Source organism: Grammomys surdaster, unplaced genomic scaffold (assembly GCF_004785775.1).
Source record: "Grammomys surdaster isolate TR1022 unplaced genomic scaffold, NIH_TR_1.0 126153, whole genome shotgun sequence".
Taxonomy (NCBI): domain Eukaryota; kingdom Metazoa; phylum Chordata; class Mammalia; order Rodentia; family Muridae; genus Grammomys; species Grammomys surdaster.
The window spans coordinates 4854313-4873484 of record NW_021620961.1 but is presented as its reverse complement, the minus strand read 5'-3'; positions in this window follow the sequence as shown (position 1 = coordinate 4873484).

Sequence of the window (19172 nt, the reverse complement as noted above, 5' to 3'; positions counted from 1 at the left end):
CCTCCTCCTCCTCCTCCTCCTCCTCCTCCTCCTCCCTCTCCTTCTTCTTCTTCTTCTTCTTTTTTGTTATACCTGCAGTTCTTTTAGAAAGGAACAATTCTTGGTCAGAATTTTAACTGTGGGATGGCAATCTCATCCCTCCACTTGATGCAGTTTTTTTTTTTTTTTTTTTTTTTTTTTTTTACAAATTCCCTCTCCCCACTGTTGGGCATTTAATCTAAGGTCCTCCCTTTGAGTCCTGAGAGTCTCTCACCTCCCAGGTCTCTGGTACATTCTAGAGGGTCTTTCTCACCTCCAAGCGCCGCCTTAGGCTGTCTGCTTCCATTCTTTCTGGCCTTCAGGGCTTCACTTCTGTTCCCCCTCCCCCAAATACCCGATCATGTTCCCCTTTTTCCCTCTCTCACCCAGGTGCCTCCCTCCCTCTGCCTCCCCATGATTGCTTTCTTCTCCTTTCCAAATGATTCAAGTTATTTAACCAAGTTCTGATGAATAAATTGTATTTTTAATAGTTTGTGTCTTTTGTCTCTATCAGAATTGCATATTCATAAAAATCTTAAGGGAAAATATTACTTATTTTATATTGAAGAAAATATCATTTCAATTTTAGGTGGATAACCACCATATAACATATCATTATAATTTTATTTTATTTGTTCTGTGTGGTCGTTAACATAGGATCAATTGAAATCAGGTCTTTTGCAAATTATAAATGATAATACATTTATTATAATGTAATCATTATAATAATCATTATAATAATATTAGAAATAATCATTAATGATTTAAACATTTCCAAGAAAAGGAAACACCATAATTTTTGATTTTGAATATATATATATATTCTAGAATCATATATTTTGACATAATATTTTTATATACAGTTGAATTTAAAGAGTATGGCATTACTATCAAAATGATTATTTATTCAAGAAAGTATTGGTCAAATTTATAATTAATAATATTATGGGGGGACACCAGAATAAAAAAATATAACAAGATTTTGTATTAAATAGATGGAAAAAAGAGAGAAAAAACTAAAGTGCTAAGGTCAGTAATGACTTTCAGAAGGATTAATAAAATATTAAGAGCAGTGACACTAAACCACAGTGACCCCTTACATATTTACAGACTTTTATTACTGAGAAGTCTATACTTAAGTATAGTAATAAAAATGAAAATTACCTCATTTCTTGCCAGAATTCATAAATGTTAAATAAGGAAAAAGTGGCTTTAACTAATCAAATAGAGTTACGATTTCTCTGTTCTTCCCTAAATATGACGTTTCCTTCTGAGTGTCTTTAAGATACTGTAATGTAACACTGTGTTCATCAATGTCTTTGGTGCACAACTTAATTGGAAAACCATTCATTCATTTTTGAATCTGTATTAAAAATAAAATATCAGCTTTCATGTAGGCAAAACAATGACTCAAATGAATTGGTCTTCAGACAATATTACGTTTAGAACTTTTAAAGAAATAACTATTGTCTCTAAAGTATATTTATTGCACAGGTACTGTTTAACACTAATTCAAAGTAGTTTCTAAATTACAAGGATGAAATTACATTCTCATGTGTCATAAGTACTCAAATACATAGATTTTATAGGAAACCTCTTTTGATGACTGACTTTTTCTCTTTTGCCTCATACATTTTTCTAACTATGAAACAAATAACAACAGCAAAGTTCAATTTATTTTTGTAGGGATCTACCTACATGGATTCAACATATAAACATGATCAGTGCATTATATTGAGAAAAAAACAGACATCTCTAACTAATACTTTATATGCACAAATTTATACAGAAGCTTATCACCAGCAGAACATAATCAAAGAAAGTAAGAATTTAGCAGTTGTAAAGGAAGGAATTTTACAAGCTATACTGACTCCCATTGCTGATAGATAATGATTATAGTAATTATTTTATAGATATAGTAAGCTATCAAATATAAGAAGCATATAGCATCCATAAAAAGTCAAGCTACCAAAAATAGAGAAATTAATTTTAGAAGATTATTACAACTTGATATAATCTTCTTAATTGAAATAGAAGAGTTCAACTAGGTAGAATAGCATAGAGGTGTTTTTCTTTCTTGTGTAATACAGTAATTGTTTGTATTAAGCTGTAAGAATTTAAAATATATCATTAATAGCATCAACATTTATGATATGTTCAGATACTATAAATATATAATTACACATGTCTCCTGGAAAATATACTATAGAAATGATATTTTCTCAACTTCAAATAATCTCTCATTTCAAAATAGGGGTACATGAAATACACATAAACAAATAGAAAAAGATGTACACTACTAACAAACTATTAAGAACACTCTACCTAACCTGACAAAACTCTGTGTGCAAGATATATTCCTTGTACCAAGCCAGCCAAAAGTGTTTGACAGGAATGATTTAATTATAGGAGTGAATCACATATCACAGCCACCACTGATTTAATGAACATTTAAATAAAAAGCTGATCTTTCCAGATTTATTACATACAAGTCTTTCAAGTACAGGCTTAAACTTCTTAAGGTAATGTAATTATCAGTTAACTACAAATAAAATATACTTTCTAATTTATACAGCAGTAAACATCAAAGTATTGGTTACCTTGGAAATTCACTGGCCTAATTCTAACTGGTTTGAATTCTTAGGTTGCTTGAATATGTGTAGATTTCATTAGGCAATATTCATTTCCTGTGAAACATTGAACTCATGACTATCTTTTCCTCATAATACTTAGATGTAAATATTTCATTTTCATGCCTATATCTGTATTTACATTGAGATTTAATCTCTTCTGTGGTTATGAACTTATAAGACATTTTTCTTTTACTGATTATTTATTTTTAATTGAATAAATATGTTTAAAATGTGCTGATACTTAAGTCTATGTTTCTCCTAAAGGTATGTTACTATTTCAGCAAGTAAATCCTCTGAAGAATGAAATAATATTTCATACTTAGATGGAAGCCCATAATACAGCCTTATGCTTCTGTACCTCCCTTTTGTCAGAACAGTGTTTCTTTCTTCTGAAATATCCTTTCCCCAAATGCGTAACTCCTGTAAGAAGCATGGAGTTAAAAGTTGTTTGGTCACTAGGGAAATTTAGTGCAATATTTATTTAGTTAGCTTGGAATATATGTACCTCAAGACACAGCCATTATACACTTGTGCATATATCCAAAGGTATATTCTACCACAAAGACCCGTCTCCAGCCATATTCATTGCTGCTCAATTCATAATAACTTGAAGTTGGAAGCAGCCTAGCTGGCCATCATCAGATGAATTGATGAGAAAATGTGGGACACTTAAGTATTGTAATGGAATCTCATTAGGCAATTTAAAAACAATTTGGAAAATTTGCATTTAAAAGGTTGTAACTAGAAAAAAAATATCCCAAGTGAAGTAACATGGGCCTCAAAAGATGTGTATGTTGTGTATTCTTTTATTTGTAGATGTTAGAGTTAAGGCTTCCATAAACATGCTATTGTCTGTAAAAGGACAGAGGATAAGTATAGAGGAAGGAAGTAGCTAGGAGATAAGATCTCCTAAAGAAAAAGAAATAGGATGTACAGCTAGAGAGAAACAAGGGGATGGGAAATGGAAGATTAAATGGAGAAGAAGACAGAAAGGGGTGTAAGGGAGGGATTCAAGGGAGGCTAACACCAGGAGCTGTTTAGGGAGTCACATAAACTCATTGTGGTACACGATTCATTTAACATATTTACATATGAAAAAACCTAAATGGAATCACCAAATATTGCAGGAGCCAAAGCCCCAAGTAGATATCTCTTGCTATCATGTCAAACCTCTAGGGTCAGGAATGGGTTACATTTAATTGAGTTCTTGACTTAGAGGGCCAGATAGAAGCTCGATTCTATTCTATTTCACTTTCCTAAGGTGATCCTTCTCTCACTCATAATTTCTTAAATTATATCTAACCTCTGTGATTATATAGATTGCAGCGTGTTTATCAATGACTGGAGAGTTAGCTTAGCATCTACATATTAAGTGAATATATATTATATTTTATCTTTCTGGGCCTGGGTTACTTCACTGAGCATTTCCTGCCACCCTACATCCATCTACCTACCTGCAAGTTTTATGATACCATTCACTTAGTTAACTTTTAGAAAATGTCTCAGTGGTATGTATGCTAGAAAATGATATCAGGTCTTTTTATAGATGGTCTTGACCCACAATGTGTTTGCAGGAATTGAACTCAGGACCTCTCTACAAGTAGCCAATACTCTTAATCACTAAGCTATCTCATCAGACACACATACCATTTTTTACAATAGCTGAGTAATAGTTCATTGTGTAAAGTGACCGTGCTTCTTTTTCCGTTAAACCATTGATAGGCATCTAGGGTTTTCCCCTCAATTTCTGGCTATTATGAATAGAGCAGCAATGACCATGGTTGAACAAGTGTCTCTGTAGTAGGAAGAACCAGGCTTTGGATACATGCACAAGTCTGATATGGCTCAATCTTGAGGTAAATGATTGTCTCCTGAGAAATTGCTGTACTGATTTTCATAATGCTTGTACACATATTCAGTTTGACTAGCAAGGGAAGAGTGTTTCCACTAGTGGGTATCTTCACAAACATGAGATGGTTGGTTTTTTTTGTTTTGTTTTGTTTTGTTTTGTTTTTTGTTGTTGTTTTGTTTTTGTGATATTGGCTTTTCTGACTGGTATGTAAGATGAAATACTGAAGTAGATTTAATTTGCATTTCACTAATGAATATGGATGTGTAACATTTCTTTCATTGTTTCATTGTTTAAACTTTTTCCCTAATTTTTAATTTTTTTCTTGGTGTTCAATTTCTTGAATTTTTGTATATTTTGGATATTATCCCTAGTTGGCTACATATTTTGTAAATATCTTTCCACATTTTGAAGCCTGTCATTTTTTCTGAATGTTAGTGGTCTTTGCCAAACAGAACCTTTTTAGTTTCACAAGGTCCAATTTGTTCATTGTTGTCTTTAGTGCCTGTACAATCAGGAAGCCTTTTCCTTTAACAAAAATCTCAAGACTATTCTTGATATATCAGATTCAGTGAACCTGGTCTCATGTTGATTTTATCTATTTTATCCATCTTGGTCTTTTTTCCCTTTGAAGTTGATTTTGTGGATCTATTCAGATTCGTCTGTGTGTAGCCATCAAATTTGGTCAACACCATTGGCTGAAGATACTTTCTTTTTTTTCTTAGTTTTTTTTCTGGCTTCTTCATGAAATATCAGATGGCCATAAGTATGCTGACTTATGTGTGTCTTTGATTCTATTCCATTGATTAATATGTTTTGTGCCAACTCCATGCTGTTTTTCTGATTATAGTTCTATGCATTTGAGATTGGGGTGGTGAGCCCTCTAAGCTTTTATCATTAAGAATTGTTATAGCTCCTGTGGTTTTGGGTTTTTATATAAATCTAAAAACTGTACTTTCGAGTTCTGTGAAGAATTGTGTTGGAATATTGATGGAAGTTATTGATTATTTTGTTTTAATTTTGTATCTTGTGTTTTGCTGCTTTGTAAGGTTTTCCTGGTAGAATTTTTAGAGTAACTTATTTATATAGTCATATCATCTACAAATAAAGATACTTTGACTCCTTCCCTTCCTACTTGTATCATCTTGATCTCTTTAACGTGTCTATTATTGTAGCTAAGAATTTATATAGTGTATTGAAAAGGTAAGTGGAGAGTGGGAAACCTTGTACTACCATTTTTGAACACTATTAGTACATCCCATGACCTAAAAAAGAAAAAAATCATGTTTTAATAATGACAAAACAATATCTACCAGGTCACCTAAATCCTGTTTTCTCATGAACCAATTCTAGTAGACTTTTCCTGGAAAATAAAATCTTGGGTGTCAGCCTAAAGCCATCTAATTCTATATTTCATACTTAGGACGATGGAATTTTTATGATATGCCTATTCCATGCCTATTACTGTCAGAAGCACATTTGTCAGTCTTGATATTTATAAAATTTGTTACAACTTTAGCTAAGGTAAAAATAACAGAATATTCACCTCTTATGTTTTTTCTATTTTTAATAGCTCCTCCTATAAGAGCTTGAGAATATCAGAATTCTCTCCCTAAAATAAAACTCTACTGATTTAGCTGATCTTTTTTCAAAAAATGAAACAAAATACTAATGGTTTATACACAGAGCATTATGTCATTACATTATACTGCATATTATCCAGTAAAATGAAGTCTGTATTTTACATGCAAAACTTCACACATCATAGTTACATATTGCATGTTTATTTATTTCCTTATGTTTCATTCTAATACGCATTCCAAATAGATGAATTCTGCTGCTGTGTTGCTTACTGTAAACAAAGAGCTTAAAATATATTTAAAAGAAAAAAGCTATGATCAAATGAATGAAGGAATAAAATATTCCTCTCATATCATTAGAATAGGGCAGTTTGTCTTTTGTTTCTTTTTGTTTTTGTTTTGGTTGTTGTTGTTTTGTTTATTTTACCAATATGGAGGTTCCTCATGGAATCCTAGCATTCCTAGAAACTAGGACAAATGTTCAAAAAAGTAAGTCTTGGATTACTACATTTCTAATAAAGTTATCTTTACTTCAGAGAACATGAACAAGCTGAAGCCAAATTTTGAAATGGCAAACTACAAACCTGTGACACGAACAACTCCCTTGCATACCTGCAAAACAAAGAAATCATCTGAAATTAATTTACTCATTCTCTTGAGTCAGCTAGAAATAAAATGTAGTTAATGAGGATGGAAGTGTTTAATAGGTTGGTCACATCCACATGAACGCATTCAGTCTCATTCTTCGTGACTTACAGCTTGTAGGTTATAAGAAGTCTCTTAGACATGCAAAATTTGGCAGATGGATAATTAATTTCTATCAATTATGTTTTCCTCCTTAACAATGAATGTGGCAAATGTGTTTTGTATTTCTGTCTTTTTATTGTGATACTCACATACAATTATTAAAATTACTTGATTTTGGAAGTAGAAGTAGATAGAGAAAGCTTTCATTGATCATAGTTAATGGTATTCTTAATACCACTAAGCAGAGCTAACCACAGTTAATAAGTACTCTTTATTTTTGATAATGACAATATGTTCAGTCTTTAATTGAGATTTCCTTTTTTTCTTTTTATTTTATTCTTTCCTTTGATCAAAATTTCCTACGTAAGAATGTATAATTGAATGATGAGTGATGTAACTTTTTATTGATGACCTAGATAGTTCATAGTCTAATTATATTGATATTCTGATTGTGCCCAAGTCATTTTAATCAACCAATCTTTCAAGTGTGATGTTGCCTGATTACAATTACAGGGTTTCAACTGCTAGTATAAGTAATCAGTGAACAAATTTACAAAAATAACTGATATCTTTCAAATATTTCTTAACATACAGACCACTTAAAAAAAAACTCATTGAAGCATTTCATGACTAAGATTCAAGTAACACCAGAGACTAATAATGGGTTGTTCAATGAGAGGACATTATTCTCCGGATAAAGAATTGTGTGATAATTTATTTAAAAAATGTAAAATATTAAAATTGTGTTCTAGCACTGACAGTACGATATTTAGAGATTCAGGCTGATTAAAATAAATTGCTTTTATATTTCTATCTTTCTATTTTACAAAGTTTTGATTAACAAATGAGAAAAATTCCTTTCTATTTTCATTCAAATGTAGTATAAGTAAAGTTATAAATTTTAATATGTACCTTTCACAATTAAAGTACAACTGAATAGTTACATATTCTTATAATGTTTATGTAGGTTATCATTAGAGTGTCCTGCTCTGTTTAAAAATGTTGTTAATTGGCTTTGAATAAAACATTACTGTGATAGAGTCTGATGAAGAAACCATTTTATAAACAAATTATTTCCATAGACATTTATTGAATATGTAAGGCAATATTTATATTTATAATGTATGTGAGATATTACACAAAGTCTAACATGGGTTTTCAAAAGTACTTTGTTCAATTGGCAGCTAACATTAAATGTCATAATCATTACTGAAGCCAAGTATCCATTAATAAAAATAACTGAAATTACCAATTTCCAAAACGGTATATTTTTCTCTGGCTCATTCATAACCTTCTGGTGGGAAAGACATCTTAATAATGGGGCCATCTTGGGTGTCTACCTCATCATACATAACATAAAAGAAACAGTTCAATAATTCATCATTCCTTCAAAATCAGATTCTCAGTGACCTAATTGCCCATAATGGAGTTCTATCCTATGTTCTCAAAAAATGCAATTATGATGCAAGAGCTCCCAGGACTAACCTCCCCCTTCCACAAAGAAAAAGAGTACACATGGAAAGACCCATGGCTCCAGGTGAATATGTAGCAGAGGATAACTTCATCTAGCATCAATGGGAGGAGAGGTCCCCATTCCTGTGAAGGCTCCATGCCCCTGTGTAGGAGAACACCAGGGCAGTGATGTGGAAGTGGGTGGGTGGATGGGTGAGCACCCTCATAGAAGCAGGGGGCACTGGGGATAGGATAGGTGGTTTTAGGAGGGTAAACTGGGAATGGGGGATAACATTTGAAATGTAAATAAATAAAATACCCAATAAAAGGTATATATATATATGAAGTATATCTACTCTTGAGTATTTCCCTATAATTCATTTCCAAAATAGAAAGCTGAAACATTTCTTAAATTTCATTTTTCATTGAAAATAAGGTATTTTAATACAGTATATTCTTATTATAGTTTCCCCTCTCAAATCCTCTCCTCTTACTTAGCAACACCTTTGTTCTCTATATGACTGGACTGTAAATAAAATAAGTTAATTTAAAAAAGAAAAACAACAGGTAAATAAAAAGGAGAGCCAACAATAAAAGAAAATAAACTTTAGGCAAAATGGTAACATTGCATGAATACCTGCAGTGATAAATATCTTGGGGACAGAAGTAGAGCAGATATATCATAGAACTCAATGTAAATTCCATCACCCTAAATGCAAAGTGAGAAATTAGAGGGGTTTTGACTAACTGAGCTTAGTGTTTTATTTGATAAGAAAAGGCTAGTAGAGTTATTACATGAGGAAACATTATTTGAAAGACTTGGTAGGTTTTGATTGTCATTATTAAAATATAAACGTTATTTCTTAGAACACAGAATGTATCAATGATGTTGGAGACTGTATGCTCATTCCACAGGAGTTAAATACAGGTCATGAGAAAGCATGAGCATTAATCAATCAATTATGCTCAACATACCTTTTGTACTACACAGTTTTGACCAAAGCTTAGGCCTTTGAAATCTTATTTTGTTAAAGTTAACTCTTTACATGAGGATAATAGTAAACTACGAAGACATTTCATTTAAGATAAATCGCAGTTGGTATTAGGTGGGAAAAAAATCAAAGGGAACACTCATGTGAGGAAAGTATACACAATATGGGTGAATGCTAAACTCAAGTGTATTACAAAGTACTGCAAAGAAAGAAAAACAAACAAATATGAGATTTCTGGAAAAAAATATTTTGATGAAGGTGTTGCTTACCTTTTGTCATTTAAGTATGCATTTCAAATAATGAAAATCACTGGAGAATACATTATATAATAAACTCTTACATTAAGAAGTAATACATTTAGATAGTGGTTCCTAAACGTAGGAAGAAGCACACATGCTGTAAACTCTTATGTTATTGTCAGACAAAATGAGTAGAGGAGAGAAAAATCAGTCATGAAGTGAGTAACCAAGTGCTTCTTCCAAAAAATGCTATCCATTTATCAAATGCTTTCTAGTATGCATGATCACGGAACTTGACAGATAAGGAGAATGTTGGATAGTGATCAATAGAAAACATTCAGGGAGAGGGAAAGATTGGCAGACAGTGGAATTTGTAACTCTTAGGGAGTACAGGCTTTTATTGTGGAATAAGCATGTAGACATTCTTTACATAGGTTCTTAAACTTACAAATTATTTAAAGCTAGGATAGTTACAGGGCAGAAATGGGAAACTAGGAAATGAAGCTAAAGAGATTCAGTTTTTGATCTAATATTGGTCATTTCTTGTAGCAGGAATAGCGGGTCCACCTCAATATAAATGCTGGAGTGGCAGAGGGAACAGACGCAAAAGCATCTCCTGCAGAAGGACCTAATTGAGGACTGCCTGAGAGAACAAGGATTGCTGGCGCAGAAAATACCAGCCAATAAAGAATTGTCGTTTAAAACAAATGCCTTCTTGGGACCAATGAGTCACCGTTGGACAGAATTAAAGGAGCTTGTAGCCGCATTCAGGTGAGCTTGCTGCTGCAGGTCTCACCTATTTTCTGAGCCTGTCTCATTGATGTTGAGCCACCTCATCTCCATCCTCCAAGGTCAGGTACTCCCAAGGGCAGGTAGGATCTAGCAGTGAGTTGTCCAGGGCACAGGCAACAATTGTTAGACATGGCCAAGGAATGGTGAGTACAAATACATCAGGTAATTTACACACATTGTCTGATTGTATAGTACTAGAGTCTGGAGCTTGGTAGTATCTGGAATCTACAAAAACAAGTTACTTTATTTTGAAAGATTATTCCTATTATTTCTAGAAACTGATGGAAATGCCACATTTCAAAATAGTTTGGACATGCTAATACAAGAAAATGCACATACCATTTCCAAAGTACAGTTCCTGAGAACCAACTGTCTTGTGGGAGTGAAAGGAAGAAGAAGATCACGATATAGAAAATGCTGACCAGAGATTCAGAGACAAGAATCCAAGTCCAACTGAACATGTAGAATATGAATATCAGTATAGGTCTGGAAGCAAGTGATAGACAAATTAACTGGCAGTGAAATTTTGTGAATGGGAAAGAGGTACCTGTAGCTACTTGCATCATGCAAGAAACACATATTTCATTCTAACTCCCTGAAGTCTTCTGTTATTAATGTCCATATATTTCTACTTAAATATGAACTTAAATAACTATGCATTTAATATTATAATAATCATTTATTAATTGCAGTTAAATTAAACCTATTAGTTGTACATACATTCAGATGATAATTCTCCATGAGAAAATCCCAGAATGTAGAATTAAAGTTCAGAGACTACACAAATCTTTTGATAAAAGTTCTTAATAAAAGGCTCAATATAATTTGCTTAATAAATTTAATATATTGTTACATAAAATTCATGGAAATTTTCTTGAAATAGCTTTTATTAATTTGTCAGATCACAATTTATTAATTTTCTAATGGTTGGAACTTGACATATCCAAGAAGGGATTAGTTAATTTCATTTCATAAAGGAAGATTAGCACTTAAGTTTGATTTTACAGTTACAATTGTTTAATCTTTGACTGAGAAGATCCACTTACATGGACTACAAATTAATGAACTTTAAACGGAGTACAAATACTTGAACTTTAAATTATTATAAACTGATAAAATTTAAAATTAAAAGAAATACTTGATAGCGGTTTTTTAAATTTATATATATGTATATACACACATATATATACATATATGTATATATGTATATATGTATATATATATGTATATATGTATATATATGTATATATATACACATACACACACACACACACACACACACATTTACACACACAAAGCTCATGCCTGGTCCTTTTATGGGCCAGAAGATGGAGATGGATTTTCTGGAAAAGCAAAATCCCTGACCAAACTAATGTAAGAAAAAAAAAAAACACAACGATTTTATCCAAACTATTTTATACTTTGAGGTGAAGTTCATCACATCTTATGTTCAATATTCTTTGAAAATTCCATTAGTTCTATTCTGATCACTTAGTAGTCTATATGAACTTGTCTTTACTAAAGGTTGGAAATGGGTTATGTCTTTTATGACATATTGAAGGGTAATCATGCAATAAAACTCAGAAAAATATCTTCATTAACCACATCTTCCATAGAAACCTTTTTAAACCCAAGCCTAATCATATACTCCAACCCATTATACTATTTTTGGTAAAATCTATAGTAAGAATTTCTACAATGGCAACTTCCCCACCCAGGCCAGACCAGTAGCCTAGCTGATACCTGTCCAAACTCTGCAGGCTGTATACTTCTTGGAAATCTGCAGTGACCAAGTATACAGATGAGAATTTCACCCAAATAACCATGCCAGTTGGGACACCAACACAGCCCAGTTGAAGCTGAACCTTTCCCCCCACCCCATCCCCCACCCCAGAGCTCCACCTTGCTTCTGTCCTACTTCCCCACGCAGGCTAGACCCGTGGTCAAATACCTGCCCAAACTCTATAGCCTGTAAGACTTCCAGGAGGTCAGAAGAAATTTAGGTCACAGGAGATCTGAAATAACCAAGGGCAGATGAGGTCTGAAGTAACCAGGAACACAGGAGGCCTGCTCTAACCAGAGACACAGAAGGCCTATTCTAGACAGAGACATAAGATGGTCATACTAACCAGAGACAACACTGCCTGCCTAAAAAAGATACCAGCTCTAACTCAGCATAGAGCTCTACAGGCCTACAAGGTTGCCAGTTCCAGTCAGAAACATCCAAGCCAGCTAACACTAGAGAGAACAAGATGGCTAGAGGCAAGCACAAAATCATAAGCTGTAGAACCCAACACAATTTGGAACCATTAGAACCCAGTTCTACAAGCACAGCAAGCCCTGTCTAACTTAACATGCATGAAAAGCAAGATAATGATCTAAAAAGTCCATTTCATGAAGATGGTAGAGGCCTTTAAGGAAGACACAAAGAAATCTTCTAAAAAATACAGGAAAACACAGGCAAACAGGTAGAAGCCCTTAAAGAAACAAATAAATCATTGAAAGAGATACATGAAATATTTTCAAGCATATAAAGTAATTGAACAAAACCATCCAAAAACTAAAAATGGAAACAGAAACAGTAAAGAATACAAAATTGGGGGAAACCCTTAAGATGGACAACTTAGGAAAGAGATCAGGAGCTAGAGATGCAAGCATCACCAATGGAATACAAAAGAGAGAAGAGAGAATCTCAGGCATATAAGATACCATAAAATGGTGAAAGGGGGAACAAGATCATGTATTGAGTTGGGGGAACAAGAGTGAAGCCCCTAGGGCCAGCAAAATGAATGGAAATATACAACCTCAGGAGGTGAGAGGTGGGGAATCATCTAGAATGTACCAGAGACCCGGGAGGTATGACACTCTTAAGTCTCATTGGGGGTGACCTTAGCAAAAATGTCCAATGCTGGGGAAAGGTAGCTCGATGAGTTCACCTCCAATAAATAGACAGTGCCTCAAGTGGGCTAACAACACACAGTCAAATTTTCTGACCGAAAATTGTCTGAAAGAAATGAAGGGAAAAAATGGAGAAGAGATTGAAGGAAAGGCATCCAATGACCATCCCATCTTGGGATCCATCTCATAGGGGAACACTAAGGCCTGATATGACTATGCTATGTTGTGCTTACAGACAGGAGCTTGGCATGGAATTCCTCTGAGATCCCCTACCTGATAGCTGACTGAGACAGAATCAGATACTTACATGCAAACATTGGACTAAAGGGTTGAAGAAACTGAGAGAGAGAGTGAGCCCACAAGAAGACCAACAGTCTCAACTAAACTAGACCCTAGGGAGCTTCTGGAGACTGAGCCACCAACCAGAAGCATAAACAGTCTCGTCCAAGGTCTCTGGAGCATACATAGCAGAGGTCTAACTGGTTTGGCCTCAGTTGGAGAAGATGTGCTTAATCCTGGAGAGACTAGAGGCCCCAGAGAAGGGGGAGGTCTGGTTGGTAGGAGCACCCTCTTTGATGCAAGGAAGAGGAGGAATAGGATGAGGAATTGTGGGAGACAGTTCAAGGGGCAATAACTGAATTATAAGTAAATAAAATTAGGTTTGTAAAAAAATTTCTGCAATGGACACTCCCACTCTGAAAGCATCTGCCAACCCATATTGACCCAACAATTTCCACAATAAATTTCTGCTAAATCAAGACTACCAATGAAAATATGAAAGAATTTCGGTATTCTTTAGTTCTTTTCAGAGCACTGAGTTTTGAGGGAAGTTACAATATTACTATATTAGATGATGTTAATTTTTAATGTAGAGTCTTTATTATTCTCAATGAATGTATTACAAATGAAGTTTTCAAATTTCTATAATTATAAGTCCACTAATTTCTTTCCTTGTATAAAATAATAGCCATAGGAACAGCAATGCAAATTAGGTTCATAACCTACCACTTTTGCATGTTTCTTTCCACTGTTATAGGAGACAGAAATAACTATTTGAAAATAAAATCCATTGTATACAAGCATAATTTTATCTATTTTAAATATCTTTAAACAACCTTGTAAAGGGGTCATGGACTCTTGCAAAGCCTATTTTCCTCTAAAGAAATACCTTTGAGTGTTTCAGGGAAAAGTCAGGCATTTTCAATCCTCTTTGAACATAAAGATAAAAACGGCTGTGTTAAAAGCCTAGTAATAATTAACTAGAGATCTAAAGGGCCAATTTGCAATAGACTCTTTAAAGAGGCAAATTCACTGTGCTGAATGGAACTTATAATTGTTCATGAAATATTTGCATATGAGAGTTAACTACAATTCTCAAAAGAGTGGGATGTGATTGGAATTCTCTCTTTGCTACATTTGAATGCCCCTACACCTGCATGGTACATTGGAGAAGCAAGGTTGTAATACAGACATGTAACTACCATTTTCTAAAATGTATTATATATAGGGAAAATGAGATCTAAATGCATCCTTCTAACTCAGCATTTCCATTAGTGTGGTACATATAGGAAAAACATTAACTATTACAGATTAATGTCTGTCTTAAACAATTACATATTTGGTATACATCAAATCTCTGATAAAACTCTGTTAAATCAAATGCTCACTTTGCTCATTTAGACCTCTAGTACTTTGTCTGCTATATTTCCCTAGTTGTGAATTTCTTCCCCTACATCCCACCTGTGACAAAACTTTTTTTTCCTCCATGCATTGATATTTTTGTTATATCCCCATATAAGTGGGATAAAGCCATATTGAATTTCCTGTTTTATACGTTCATGTGTGTATGTGTGTGTGTTAACACGGCTTTCTTGGACTAAGTTCCTTATTTCTGTAGTTACATATACTAGAAAGTTGAGTTCTAGTGGTGGTCTTATACATGTCTAATTCAAAGTCTTTGGTTTATAGAAACCAAATTTCTAGAAACATTTAATTAGATTAAAATCATTATATCCCACAGTTATTTCAGTTGTATTTTAATTATTCTACAGACTCCCTGATGGGACTTCCACAGTCTCTCCTGTCCAAGACATTGGGTTCTTGAGTCATAAATTTATTATGATGTGTCTTAGTTCATGTGATTCCACTTTGGTGAGAACAGAAGACAACGGAGACAAAGCTGAGCAATGTCAATTCTCCAAAGTCTGAGGAGACTCTTGTTTGAACTTTTGTGTGGAATATGTATCTTCAGGACTGGCAGCATTTAGGATATATTTTAGGTTACTTTTCTCTCAAAAATACGAAGTGAATTTTCTTATAACTTCTATAGTGAGAACTGCTAGATTATTAGCAAGTGAAGCAAAAATATGGAGATGAATTTATGGTTGCACCAGAGAAGATTCTCATTCCAAAACCAGTGTACACTCTCTCACCATCACCTTGCCTTCTAGATTCCTGTGATTTTTTGCTGAACTTATGTTATTCTCTGTGGTGCTTCTATTTCTACCTGTTCTCAACTTTTGGGTGGCAGCTCTCTCTGTGACTAGAGTTCTTTAAGAATAAAAGTTGTCACTAGTTTTAGTTCTGTTCATCACAGAAGCTTAATCATTTCTTAGTAACTCCTTGTTTGAAAAAGGAGAAGCTTTTCTGGTTTAGTAATGCTTGAAGCACTGTAGGTCAGTGCTATCTCTATCTATAGTAACATGATTACAGTTTCTATCATTTAGTCACAAACCAGGATCATGCAGCATTGTTAGATTGCACAAATTTTTCTACAGAATTCTACATTCTCATATTCGTTCCATTAATTTACTGACATCGCTGGGTAAAATAACAGATGTATTTCTAAGGTGGAAAGAAAGCAAATACATAGATGCATGAATCTTTCAGTTAGCTGGTTACAGATCAGTAGCTAAATCTAGTGAGTATGAGAAATATGCTACAAAATTATGACAAATTTACACTTTTAAAAAATTTAGTCTATTAATTTGTAAAACCCAGAGTTAGAAGTTTTTTAATGTATTTAAATATAGTATTTTGATAACATTTTTCCCAAAAGAGTATATAAATTATTAAGGTTCTTTTTCCAATAGAATATAACTTTTATTTTAAAACACTTCATATGCTTAGAAAAATTAAAAGAACAAAAATAATATTTAATTATTACAACAAAGAAGGAAATACATCTATGACTTGGGGTTGGTGGAGAGGGTCTGGTCCTGAAGATATTTTCACAATATTTTGTGTCCTTATGTAAATTATAAAGCTCTAAAGAGACGATAAATCTTGAAAAGTTATTTTCTCCCCCAAAACCTTTTAATCTTTTCAAGAATGAGAGCTCAGCACATAATATTCTGGTGTTTTCAGTCCTGCTATCTTCTTGTTCCCTGTCTTCTCTGTGAGTATTTGTTCCTGGAATTTACATTGAGGACCACTGATCAGGGAGAGTTTCCATTGTTCTTTTTCTTTTATGATTCTGTTTTGTATTGGATCTACTGCTTGAAGACCTTTAATGTTATCATCTTCATCTTTTTCAAGTTCTTGAATTTTTAATTTTTTTATTATTTATTTCATGCTTATTTATTTAGCATTTATTTTATTTATATTTGTATTCATGTATTTATATTTCTGCTTTCTTTAAAGGCAGAGTCTGATTCTATAAACAACTCAGTGGAGGGCCGTAAATTTTCAGGCGGTTGACAATTCCATGCTTTTCTGGTCTCCATCCAAGGTTATCAGACCAATCAAGCCCAAACTTACCACAGTCTATGCTGGTGTCTGTCAATAGCCCCTGATTATTATGGTCAATATTTTTGTTTGCCTCAGGGTTCTATCCACACTTCAATCAGATAGCTAAGGATAGCCCCACTCCCCACCTTGTTCTGAAATACCAGTAACACAAAGGTTTAGCTGGTGATTGGTTATTGTTTTATGTTAAAATCTTGCAATACCATTTCATTTTTCTTACTTCATAATGTTATGATGTTTACTTTTCAAATCCCTTGTTCTGTGTGTATTTGTGTAGTGATAAAGGTTAAAGATCAAATTTGTAATTTCTACATATACTTCCATGATAAGTCCAGTAAATATATGTTTATTTTATATATTTCCCCCATCCCTCTCCTCCTTTTCTTGCTCCTCCTATAGCAACAACAAAACAATATTTTTGCCATTAGTGTTAAATTTTTGGATCTATCCTTTGTTTGTAGGGTTTTCTCACTATATTTTGGCGTTTTGCAGTTTTACATATATTTCAGTCAGTCTTAATTTCTAAATCTTGTTTATTTTTTGATATTTTCTTAGTTTAAATGAATAGATGAAGCATCCATAGGCTTCATATGAGCAACGTGAGCAAAACCACCTAGTATATACAGTGACATTTTTCTTTTTCTTCTTTCTTTTTCCACTTTGTGTGTGTATGTGTGTGTGAGTGTGTGTGTGTGTGTGTGTTTGTGATGGGCTTATGTGTGCTAACACAAGCCACAAGCATATTTGTATGTGAATACTTGGAGCAAGGGAATGTGGAGGCTCATGGTTGAAATTGAGGGTCATAATAATTTGCCCACTTTATTTATGAATTGAGGCAGGGTCTTCCAAACAAATCTAAGTTTGCCATATGAATAATCTTATGTGCTGCTTGGTCTTTAGATCTCCTGTCTCTTTCTTCCTATTCTGGATTAGGCCACAATACTGCTCACTGGACATTAATTGTATTCTGGTGATCTGAATTAGAGTCCAGGAGCTATCTTTGACATAGCTACTTTACAAGGTGGACTAAAAATTATCATCACATAGCTAACATCTGAGTGCTGAACAGATAAAGAAAATTATATTTGTAAAGTCTTTTGGTGCTCCTCTCAGGAAAGATAGTATAAAACAGATTTTTTATTGTTGTAAGAAGACTCTCCCCAAAGCAGCTTACAGACATTCATTGCTGGTACATTAATAGAAATTGAAGTGAATTGCTCAATAGTTTTGTGTAGGCTTTATGGACGAGCATTAATTTACATATTAAAATACTTCAGGGATGTTTTTAAAATTCTTCTTAAAGCATAGCTTGAATAGAATATTTAAGTAAGTATTTGAATTTGTATTACTATTTAATGACTGTTTTTCTCTTTAATAATTAGTTTTCAAATGATTCAAATGTGAAACAAGTTTACACATAATCTGAGGAACACATTGTTAACATTTTAAAACAGTTTTAGAGTAAAATGTGAGTTTCAACAAATATTTAAGTCAGTACTGTACAATTAATAACACATAGTATACATGAATATCGAGTCACCTTTATGTTAGTCAAATATATTTCAATTTTCTTTAAAAGTAAATTAGTCTATTCTTCACATTAATATGATATATAATAAAAGTACATGGTGTTTACATTTCTGTCCAATATTACTGAAATACTTAAGACCTAAAACATCTTATGAAGCTTATTTTATATTTGAAGAAATTTCTTATATTTAGAGATTATATGATTCAAAAGAAATTTATTTCATTATATGGGCATGATTAATAATGTCCTTCTATGACATTGATTTGCAGTCATACCATTATTAAGAACATAGTACTTATCTGAAAGGACAGTTGTTTCAAATGTTACTATTAGCCAATCGTCTGTACCTTTCTTATTCTTCTCTCATATATTCCATCCCGACTGCAGTTTCTTCTCCCTCCACTTCTCCCAATCCAACCCTTCCCTCTTCTCCAGATCTGTTCCTCCTCTGTCTCCCTTCAGAAAAATGCCAATCCCTCCAAGGGATATCAACTGAACAGAGCACAACAAGTTCCAATAAGACTAGACCTAAACAGTGTAACAAGGTGGGGATGAGACAACCCAGTAGCAAGTTTGTAAGTTTTCATGACTAAGTATTTAACTAGCAGCAAGTTAAGGTAGGAAGGATTTCCCTTTCTTTCCCTTCCTTCCTCCCTCCCTCCCTCCCTCCCTCCCTCCCTCCCTCCCTCCCTCC